Source organism: Centruroides sculpturatus, unplaced genomic scaffold (genome assembly GCF_000671375.1).
Source record: "Centruroides sculpturatus isolate CEXI.00-Female unplaced genomic scaffold, Cexi_2.0 scaffold681, whole genome shotgun sequence".
NCBI lineage: Eukaryota > Metazoa > Arthropoda > Arachnida > Scorpiones > Buthidae > Centruroides > Centruroides sculpturatus.
Genome location: NW_019385004.1, coordinates 1 through 10674, shown reverse-complemented (window position 1 = coordinate 10674; position 10674 = coordinate 1). Strand labels below are relative to the sequence as shown.

The 10674-nt window shown below is 27.5% G+C and overlaps 1 long non-coding RNA gene across 1 annotated transcript; it reads right to left on the bottom strand.

The window, feature by feature from the left end:
- Positions 1-221: 221 nt before the first annotated feature.
- On the bottom strand, positions 222-10440 carry LOC111633269. The gene is made up of 3 exons (XR_002758030.1): positions 10343-10440; positions 2195-2357; positions 222-553 (listed from the first exon to the last, which is right to left on the bottom strand). It is a non-coding gene; the product is annotated as an uncharacterized LOC111633269 (long non-coding RNA).
- Positions 10441-10674: the final 234 nt, after the last annotated feature.

Below are 10674 nucleotides of genomic sequence, written 5' to 3'. Positions count from 1 at the left end.
ATAAATTATTATTTGGTCAATATAACAATATAAATAATTCAGTATATTTGTAATAGGAATTTATTATTTCAGGGGCTTATATCTCGCGAAGGATCGCGAGTAGGGGTATGGTTCCTTTGACTTTATTGTTCGCACAGGGGCTACAGTTTGGGGGGGTTGCCACCTCTTCATTCGGAGGGTAAATCTTACCATTGGGACTTTAACAGAGCTGTAGAGCATATTGATAGGAACAAAAAAGTCAAAGGAACCGTGCCTGATGGAAATTTGTAAAGAACGCCCACTAGGGGGCGTCCCGGGCTACTAGTTATATATATATAGTTCTTCTTACTTTTCACAATGCTTTGGCAAAATTTTACACATACTGATGTGCGCTAGATGTTACAAAAACATGCAAAGCATATTGCCTTTCTATGCCATGTTTTGGCTAAATACATATATAAAATTTAATTATAAAAATAATGATTTTTAAAATTTAAAATTATAATTGTATTATAATCTTACTTGGCATTGATCCACACCAGTTTTAGGCACACATTAAAATCATTATGTTTATCTAAACAAAAAAATAATAATAATAAATTTTCTTCATTAACTGAACTGATAACAGTAATTATGATTTAAAATAAATAACTTATATTAGAATGGTATTATTTTATGTTTTATTAAATTTTAAAAATTACTATCAGATAAATACAATAATTTTCATTCATTTGTTTGAAGTTTTTTTACAATAAGAACAGAATTTTGTCCAAACTAAAAAATTTTATGAAACTGATAACTTTGAAAAAATGTATGAATAAAATTATTTTAAAAATTTCATAATGAAAAGCTATTCAAGAATGTCACAAAACATACATGTTTCATCTCTTTAAAATTTTTCTTTATAGAATGATAGTGTTTTTAATAAATTTAAAATGATATAGAAAATACTTCCTTTTCTCTCTCATAATTTTTATATTAATATTTTGTGTCATATATTCAAATATTAAAAATATTAGTAACAAAATCAAATTTACATTGTTTACATAATAAATCATAAGAAAGAAAATAAATTCCAATCAATTTCTATGATATTGATTTTTTTAATATAAAATATTGAAAAAGGGATTTCAGAATAAAAACAGTGTTATAATTAAGGCCCAGAAGTTCATGCAAACACATTTTTCCAAATATATTTATCTTTATAGGATGTAAACCTGGTTCCTTTTTCTTTGAACTCAGATAACTTTTCCATAGTTCAACCTAAATTCACCAAACTTGGCAAAAATATGAAGCAACTGTCTGGCTTTACGTTCCAAAAAACAAACACCCAAAAATGTCAAAATACTTTTTTGTTATTAAGAGTCAAAGAGGCAAAAGTCAACATTTTTGTTTTTTGATTATATCTTATCTCAGAGTTAATTAAATTTTCCAGAAATTATTTTATGCACATGCCAGTATTCCATATTAGATTTTGATGATTTTGGTGTCAAAATCATCAAAATCTAATATGACACCAAAATCATCAAAATCTAACATGGAAATTTTTTTAAAACTGAAACGAAACCACAAAAGTCATCCCAGAAGCCTGAGCTCACTTACTGCTCACCCAAACAATAAATATGAAAAAATAATTTGCTTTTTTCAATGCAATTTTTCAGCTCAAAAAACAGGATACTTGTCTTGTAATGCTTTGGAAATAATTGAGAAGGTGGAACAGAATTTAGTGACTAAAGGTGTTTTCGGAGATTCTATTTCCAGAAAACTGTATTATGTATTAAAGAAAAACAAAGAGTATATTATTTTGAAGCTTAATGTAGACATATTAAGAGGAAAAGAAAATGTTCCTCTAGAAACACTGGAAAAAAACTAACAGTCCAGTGTTGCTAGTAAGTATTTTAAGTATGCTCCCATCACCTCTTGTGATGTTAAGGATTCTTTCTCCAGATAAAAATCTGTACTAGCAGCCAATAAACATAGTTTTACTGTTGAAAACCTTTAGCACTATTATTGCAAATCTAAGTAAAATTACAGTTTTCCTATTATTTGCACATTTATTTCAACAACACAATTATTATTAAGGAAAAAATATAGGCATATCATTAACATATTTTGCAAAAAAAATGTTAACATATTTCCTACATTCTTTTTGGCATAAACTTCTTGAACTTAGTTATATCTATACTAAATTTACAAAATAATTTTAAAAACTTACCTTGAATTATTTTATTTGAATTATTATTGAATATGCCTTTATATTTCAAAACATCTGCAATAACAAAACTAAGTATAGGTTGATCAAGAAAATATTCTGTTATAGATGATATTTTAATTATATTTTTTGTTATTTCTTCTTCTATTTCAAATACATGCAAAACCTAAAAACAAATAATTTCATTATTTTTTAAGAATATTTATTTAAATTTAAGATATCTATTAATTCATTTCTTTAATAATAGTAGAGAATAATATCCAACTCAATATATTTCAGAGTAAAACATTTAGTTTTTGTTAATTAAAATTTCAAAATCAAGTGAAAATTATATGGAATGCATTCAAGATATTTTAATATAATTCTATTTACAATGTGTGTAAAAATCCTTTTCATTCAATACACTAATTTGATCACTGAATTGATAATGATTTTTGTGTGGCTTTTCAATTTTTGGAAATATCTTTAAAGGTAATGTAATTAAATGGCTTTGTATTCCAAAGTATCATTTTCAATAATTCATTAATACTATAAAATTACACAATACTTTTATTGTGATGAAATGAATGAATATTACAGTCAATCCTCATTAATACATTATCAGTTTATTGAACCAGATTTGCAGTCCCATGGATGAGGATAGGAATTTCAACATTAACAAGGTTGGTTAGTAATACAGAGCATATCATAGCCTCATAAATTTGATAACTATTATATTACATTATTTAATACAAAACACACTGCTTCCATCTTCACCAAAGTCACACAAACACATATCATGAAATGTGCTTTTCTACTTTGCAATAAGCATTTAATGTTGGCTACAATGCTTATAACATCTATGCTTATAACCACTGACAATGCAGACATTGGACATAAACACACCAACAATGTTCACTCCAACTCAAAAATTACTCTTTCTTATAGTCAACACTTTGTACAGTATACTGTAACATCATCAAAAGATTAGTTAAGACAGTTGACATGCACATTGAAAACCAGAAAGTTTTATTTACTCTTTCTTTCCTATGATCACTAAGGGGACTTTTTCCAGACTAATTGTAAGTGGTGAGAGATAAGGCCAGACCACCAAAAAATTCCTGGATTTTCCAACTTTCCCAGATTCAACTCCTGGTCCCTAGAGCAGTAGGCCAACATCCTCTTGGCCAGTAAGGAACCAAAAATTAATAGGAGAATTTCAAAAAGCTGTAGTTTTACAAAATAGTTATCACTAATTGTTTTAATAATGGATATAATAAAACAACTGAATTATAATGTGTTTGTAATTTTAAAATTAACAACAAACTTGTTTCATAAAAATTTGAAGTGTATGTTTAGAGTAACACAAAAGTGTATTTGTTTATTTTTTTTAAACACATTCAAACAAGATAAACCTAGTGAAACAACTAGGAGATTATTTGACATTGCCTTTTGAGGTATGACTATTGATTTTTTTGTAAAGTTTGTTTAATACAAAGTGCCAATTTTTAAGTTCCTTTGACTTTGCATTAATGGGATTTGACTGTGTATCATTATAGTAATTATTTCTAAACCAAAAAAATTTAGATCTGCACAGCAAATACACTAGTAAATCATGATGTAAAAACCTTAGTTACTATAATTTCCTGCATATGATCTGCAGATTATCTGTTTTGAAATCAGCAGGTGTAATCTGTGTGTTCTGACAATGTTTGCAGGAAATTGCAGTACTCCAAAACAGATGTGACAATGAATACAAACTATTTTGTCATATATCAATAGAACAGTTTTATATGCATATACTAATCTTATTAGCATATGCATATAAATTTCATATTTTATAAATATGAAATAAATATTCTAACCTTAAACTAATCTGGATTTTACATGTATAATTGGTTATCAAATTGAGCTTTGGATTTTTTGCACACACACATATGCACATCTAAGAATTTTAAAAGTTGTCTTAGAGCCTTGAAAAATTATAGTTATGGTCAACTTTGGTTAGAGCCATAACAAATTAACTTGTATGATCCAAATTAATATAGATCTAAAGGCAAAGATCTAATAAAGGTCTAGGTAATATAGCTGGTAACATATCTGCATGATAAGCAAAGTTGCAGATTTGGATTCTGCTTCAGGTTTCTTCAATCTTTTCTTCAAATTTTTCTAAATTATTTAATTAATTTCTAATTATTAAAAGTAACCCATAACAGCTGCTTAACTACCTGTCTTCAGACCAAATTCTGTGATTTAATTAGTTAAAATTTAAATCTGCTCCAAAAATAATCTGATCTTTACATATATGATTGTGTGTTATTTTTTAAAAGATATAGAATAATACATATGCTTGCTTAGTTTCCTTAAATAAGTTATTTGCTTAAGAATTTCTTTTAACTCTTTTTGCCATATGGGCATTAAGGAGGTCATTTTCCATATTCATCATAAGTTTTACCAACTCTCAATGAGGTTGGAAAAATGGTAAGGACTGGAAACAAATATATCTGGGACAGACAATCTATGAAAAATTCCTGGATCCAGATTCACAAATACCTCACATTGTAAGTTATGAGAAAATTTCTTGTAAGCTACCAGATACAAAATATCTTGTATTCACAAAGCATATTGTAAGTTACTATATACTAAAAAATTTTATAAATATTACAATAGTTAATAGTTTTTGTAAGTCAATGTAAGCTTACTAGAAAAGACAGTGATAGAGTATTTGGCTCTATCAAATCAGTGGTCAAATGTTTGCACATAATTAAGTCAATCATTATTTCCAACTGTCTCCTTTAAAATAATTCTGATTTCAAACTTCCAAGATGTCATCATATTCACAGTGGAATTAAAACTATTTATAGAACATATGAAAAGATCTCATTCATTATAATTTAACACTATTTTTTTAAATAAAAAAACGAAAATTTATTAACTTCGTTCAAATGTCAATATTTCTATTAATATAACTACTATCATACTATTATATGCATATAATTGCATATAATATGCATATATCAATTATATGCATATAATTGATACTATATAGTATCAATCATATGCAGATTTCATTCCACACCTAGATTGTGAATTTTATGTATTTCAATTCAAACAAATTATTTATCATATTTATACAGACACTTGGCAAATCACAAAATAAAATTTTATTCAGTTGATACGTGTTTCTTTCGTTTATACATGTTTCGGGCATTTCTTGCCCCTCTTCAGCCAACTAAAATAAAAATTCACAAGTTACAACAGTTTAAACAAACAAATATATAAGGTCATGTTATCTTAAAAACATACCTTTTTGATGAGTTTAAACAATTTTAAATAGTCAGATAACAGGTTCGAGTCAGATAACAATAAGATATCAGTCAAACGTACCACTTCATGTCAAATATGATGTATTTAAAATGGAATATTCTAAAATAAAAAACAGAACAAGTCAAGAAATACACATCTGCAAATTTAGCTGAATTAAAAAAGAAATTTCTCCTGGCGGGTTACCCACAAAGACTGTTAAAAAAATGGGAACTTAAAATAAATAAAAAGCGACAAGACAATAAAAAAACAAATGATACAAAGTATATCAGATTTCCATACATCAAAGGACTACACAAACAAATTGATAATGAAATAAATAATATAAACTTCAAGCTAGCACCATCATACCAAAAAATGTATACAAGGATTAAACAGCTCAACACTGAGAAAAAACAACTACTACCAATTGAAACTAAGAATGTAGTATATAAAATTCATTGTACTTGTAAAGATAATAAATATTATATAGGAAAAACTAAAAGAAAGTTAAAAACCAGATTAAAAGAACTTATAGCAGATCTGAAATACAATAGATTAAATTCTGCTTTTCATGATCATTGCACCCTGAACAATTGTAAAATAGATAAAGATAAAGTACAAATACTCCAAAGAAAAAGAAACATATCACAGAAAGTTCAAAGAAAGCGTAGAAATTATCAAAAGTAATAAATGTATAAATAAAAACCTAAGTATTAAAATAAACGAAAACTGGCTCAATATCTTATAAAATTAGGAATATTTTTGAAGAAGATTTTTATGTAACAGATTTTTTATGTAGAAAAGTAAATTTTTAAAAAAAATGTTGCTACAAGGTGGCCTACTCATCCTGTGACTGTGTGGTAGATAGTGGGCAGGCTTCATTGGGGAGGAAAGGAGGGAAAGGAAAGGTCAGCGAAATACATTTGTTCGAAAGACTAGTATGTAAATCTTAATTGTAAATCAATTTAAACATGATTTTAAGCATATGGAAGAAATTTTAAAATTGTTTAAACTCATCAAAAAGGTATGTTTTTAAGATAACATGACCTTATATATTTGTTTGTTATTTGTTGTATATTTGTTATATATTTGTTGTATATTTGTGAATTTTTATTTTAGTTGGCTGAAGTGGGGCAAGAAATGCCTGAAACGTGTATAAATGAAAGAAACACGTATCAACTAAATAAAATTTAATTCTGTGATTTGCCAAGTGTCTGTATAAATAAGATAAATAATTTGTGTTTGAATTGAAATAAATTACTGGCACGGTTTCAAAAATACCAAAATTTTATGTATTGTCTATTATATATACATAAACAATTTACATAAAAGTAACTCCTATCCCAGTTTTCTTTTATATTTAGTAAGAATCTACTGTTTATCAGCTTTCTTCTTCTTATACCATCTATGAAACATCTTAATTCTAACAAAATAAAATATGGTTATCTTTCCTCAGACATTTCAAGCATAAGAAGTGAGAAAATTCTGAAAATATATGAAGAAATACCTTCTGATTGGCTCTATTAAAATAGAAGCAATTGCTAATGTCAGAAGACATACTCTCATTACCAATTTCCTGTTTTGTCAAAAGTATTACAATGTGTTTTGTGAATGTGAGATATAAAATACCATTACTTTCTGGTAACTTCACTATATTAGAGATACTATATCTTATCTTACAAGACATTTGTGAATTTGGACTCTTAGGTTCGCTGCCTGAATTCAATACTGAGTCTCCTAGTACAGTATGCTAATACCTTAATTACATTGACCATCCAACCACCTGTTTAAGAAAAAACACAATTTCTCAACAATACTTTTGTTATGTGACAGTATATATAAACAAAAACAATAGGTTAAAGAAAAAAGCATTAAGTCTTTAATCTGTTTTTATCTGGAAAGAAAAATATAAAATAAATTAGGCCATTTAAAAAAAAATTAAACTATTAGACATCAAATTGAAAGGAAATACAATAGTTCAGCAATACAAATATAGTCGACCCCCCTATAACACGGTAGATATGTTCCTGTTCTTATGAATCCAGCTTCTAGGAGTCCAGCCAATCACAGCCCGGCACATATGCAGTTTACGAACTACCGCTGTTTGAAAGGTTCTTCCATAAAATTAATCGATTCTAGAATAATTCGACTCAACATTTCCCAAATACGTATAATTTTTTGGGACTAATCCATATAAACTATGCTATAAACAAAAAATTGTAGGATTACTTACCAAGTGTGCACCATTCGACTAGGCCGTTGCTTAAGCTTGTTTTCGTCACGGAGATTGTCATCGAATGGCTCTCGCGTGCTTTCTGATAAATTATTTTTTTGCGAAAAATTTGCTGAACTTTAGAGACATCATTAATATAAATATAATTTTTATGGACGTCAAATAATAAATAGTTTTTAGTAGGTCCGCTGCTCATTTAAACTCAACGGTTTGTGCAATCCTGTCGCAACATGAGTTGTCAATGACGTTTTACCGAATTATAGGAGTTTTTTAGCATGTTTGTACGAATACTGTTGTAATTTTTTCGCCATGATATAGGAATCCGAACTACAGGAACCCATGTTATAGGGGGGTCAACTGTATAGCAATTTATTCAATATTAATAAAAATACAGAAGACATTAATTAATTCACGAATCTTTTAAGGAAAATTTTCTGAAACATGAAAAGTTTGTAAGAAGAAAAAGCATCAAACCAATCATTTAATAAAAAGATTCAAATCATTAATTTAAGAATAAGACTACTCATTAAATTAATCATTTTGAAACACAATTAAAAAGATATTTTAAATAGTAAAATCAATATCAGATAAATTACGTATCTAGTACTGTATATAAGACATAAAAATTGAATTCAAGTATAAAACTATGTAGCCTTATGACTTTAAAATAATATTTCCATTAATTATGATCTACTTACAAGAGAATCGGATTAAAATCAAATAGATAATATAAATAATTTATATTCATTACTATATTTACTGTTTGATGTTCTAAGAGAGTCATGTTTTCAATTTAAAAGAAATCATGCACAGGGACTAAGGAAAAAGTTAAATGTAAAATGGCTTTATCAATACACTGTATTATAACTGAAACATTTATCTAACAATTACTAAAAAATCTTACCAAAATATCAAATAGGCTTCCTAGACATAATTTTAAGAAATACTCAGATAACAACGTAATTTTGAAAAATAACAAAAAAGAAGAATTTATCTTATGGTAGTGAATTTGATGGTAGTGAATGAAAGTCACAAGAATTACAATTATAAATGAGAAATATATATCTATATGATTAACTCTATTGATAATAAAATATAAATTTATGAAGGAAAACACTTTGCAAAATTTTAGAGAATCTTTATCACAAATATGCATTTTCAGAATTCTACAATTTCTATGAATATAAAAAGTAACAATGATGCAAAGTTTTTTTCTATAAATAAATACATCAGTCATAATTGAACAAATAAAAACTACATAATTTTAAACAATTCATCATTTTAAATACTACTTGCAAAATGAGAATGTCAGGACGATAATCAAAATACAAAATAAAGCAAATGCATAAAAAATTAATAACAAGAATGAAATATATTGATGATGGTTAAAAATCAAATAAATAATTCTACATTATGGGGTTTCCATAAGTAACATCCTTATTTTTTTAAGCAAAAGTTTTAATTCATATAAAAAATACAGAATATATGAAATGAAATATGTGGATTAGGCTACTTCTTGACATAAGAACCATTCAAGTTCAAGTACTTGTCACAGCAGTGTACAAGCTTGAAGATGCCTGTGGTGTAGAATGCCGATTCCTGACCAAACAACCATCCATGTACAACCGATTTAACTGCCTCATCAGAATAGAACCTCTCTCCAGCCAGGAATTTCTTCAAAGGACCAAACAGGTGGAAACTGCTTGGTCTCAAATCGGGACTGTAAGGGATGCAGAATTTCCCATCCAAAAGATGTAACGAGGTCATGGACTTTTGTCGAAGCATGTGGACAGGCATTATCATGAAGAAGTCAAATATCATGTGCTTTTCCAATCAAAATGTCTTCAAGCAAATGCAGCAGTTGATTTGAATCAACAGCAGCAACTGTTTGAGGCAAAGCTGCACTTACCGGATAACCTGACCTGTGCTCGTCATCAATCACACACTGACGACCATTTTTAAACATTTTGCACTATTGACAGACGGTTGAATAGTCCACGCAATTGTCACTGTACACCTTCTGCATTTCCACATGAATTTGTCCATATTTCTTGACCCCTGCCCATAGAAACTGAATAACACTTTGCTGCTCTTGGAGCATGGACAATGATAATGTGCATGCCATTTTCTTTCTGTTTGTCAGAAATGTCTGACAGACAGCACAAGTGTTCCTGTCATGCAATAATGTTGCCAGAAACTCAAATATAGAATTTCATTTACTATATTCACATTTTTGCATACACATTAAAACATTTGTTTAAAAAAAATAAAAGGCATTACTTATGAAACCACCTCATATCATTACATATATAACTGAATGCATCTAAAGATAACATTTCAAAAAAATACCATACAAAAGTTAGGACAAAAATTTTTAAAAAAGTGCATAATAGGAAACAATTACATTATATAGAATCAAAGAAATAGAGATTTTACTATACTTCTCAAAAAATAGGAAATAATGCAATAGAAATCATAAATAGATAATAACTTTTTATCTACAATATGACATGTTTAATAATGAAATGAAATAGCAGAAATCAATAACAAATGTTATAGCATGCAAAATTTAAATTATTAAAATTTCAACTTAAATATACCATTTAGTTTGATTTTTTAAAAAATAAACAAACCTTTCGACTAATATCTGAAAGAAGAAAGTATTTGCTAGAAAGATCAAGCTCTGCTTTTAGACGAAATTGTGTGTTGCCATCAGATGGTAAAATAAATCTGGAAAAAAATACAACATAAAATCAATACAAAAATTTGTAATTACATCATTCATTTATAAAACTTGCATATCTATTATTCTTACAAATATTTTAAAGTAACACTAATCTTTCTGTTTGATTAGTTATTATATTGTGAAAACTTGATAAGTAATTAATCATCTGAAATTGTTAGTTTTATCTTTAACATAATTTTCTAGAAAAAAGAGATACAAATTTAATATAGAAATCTCTCT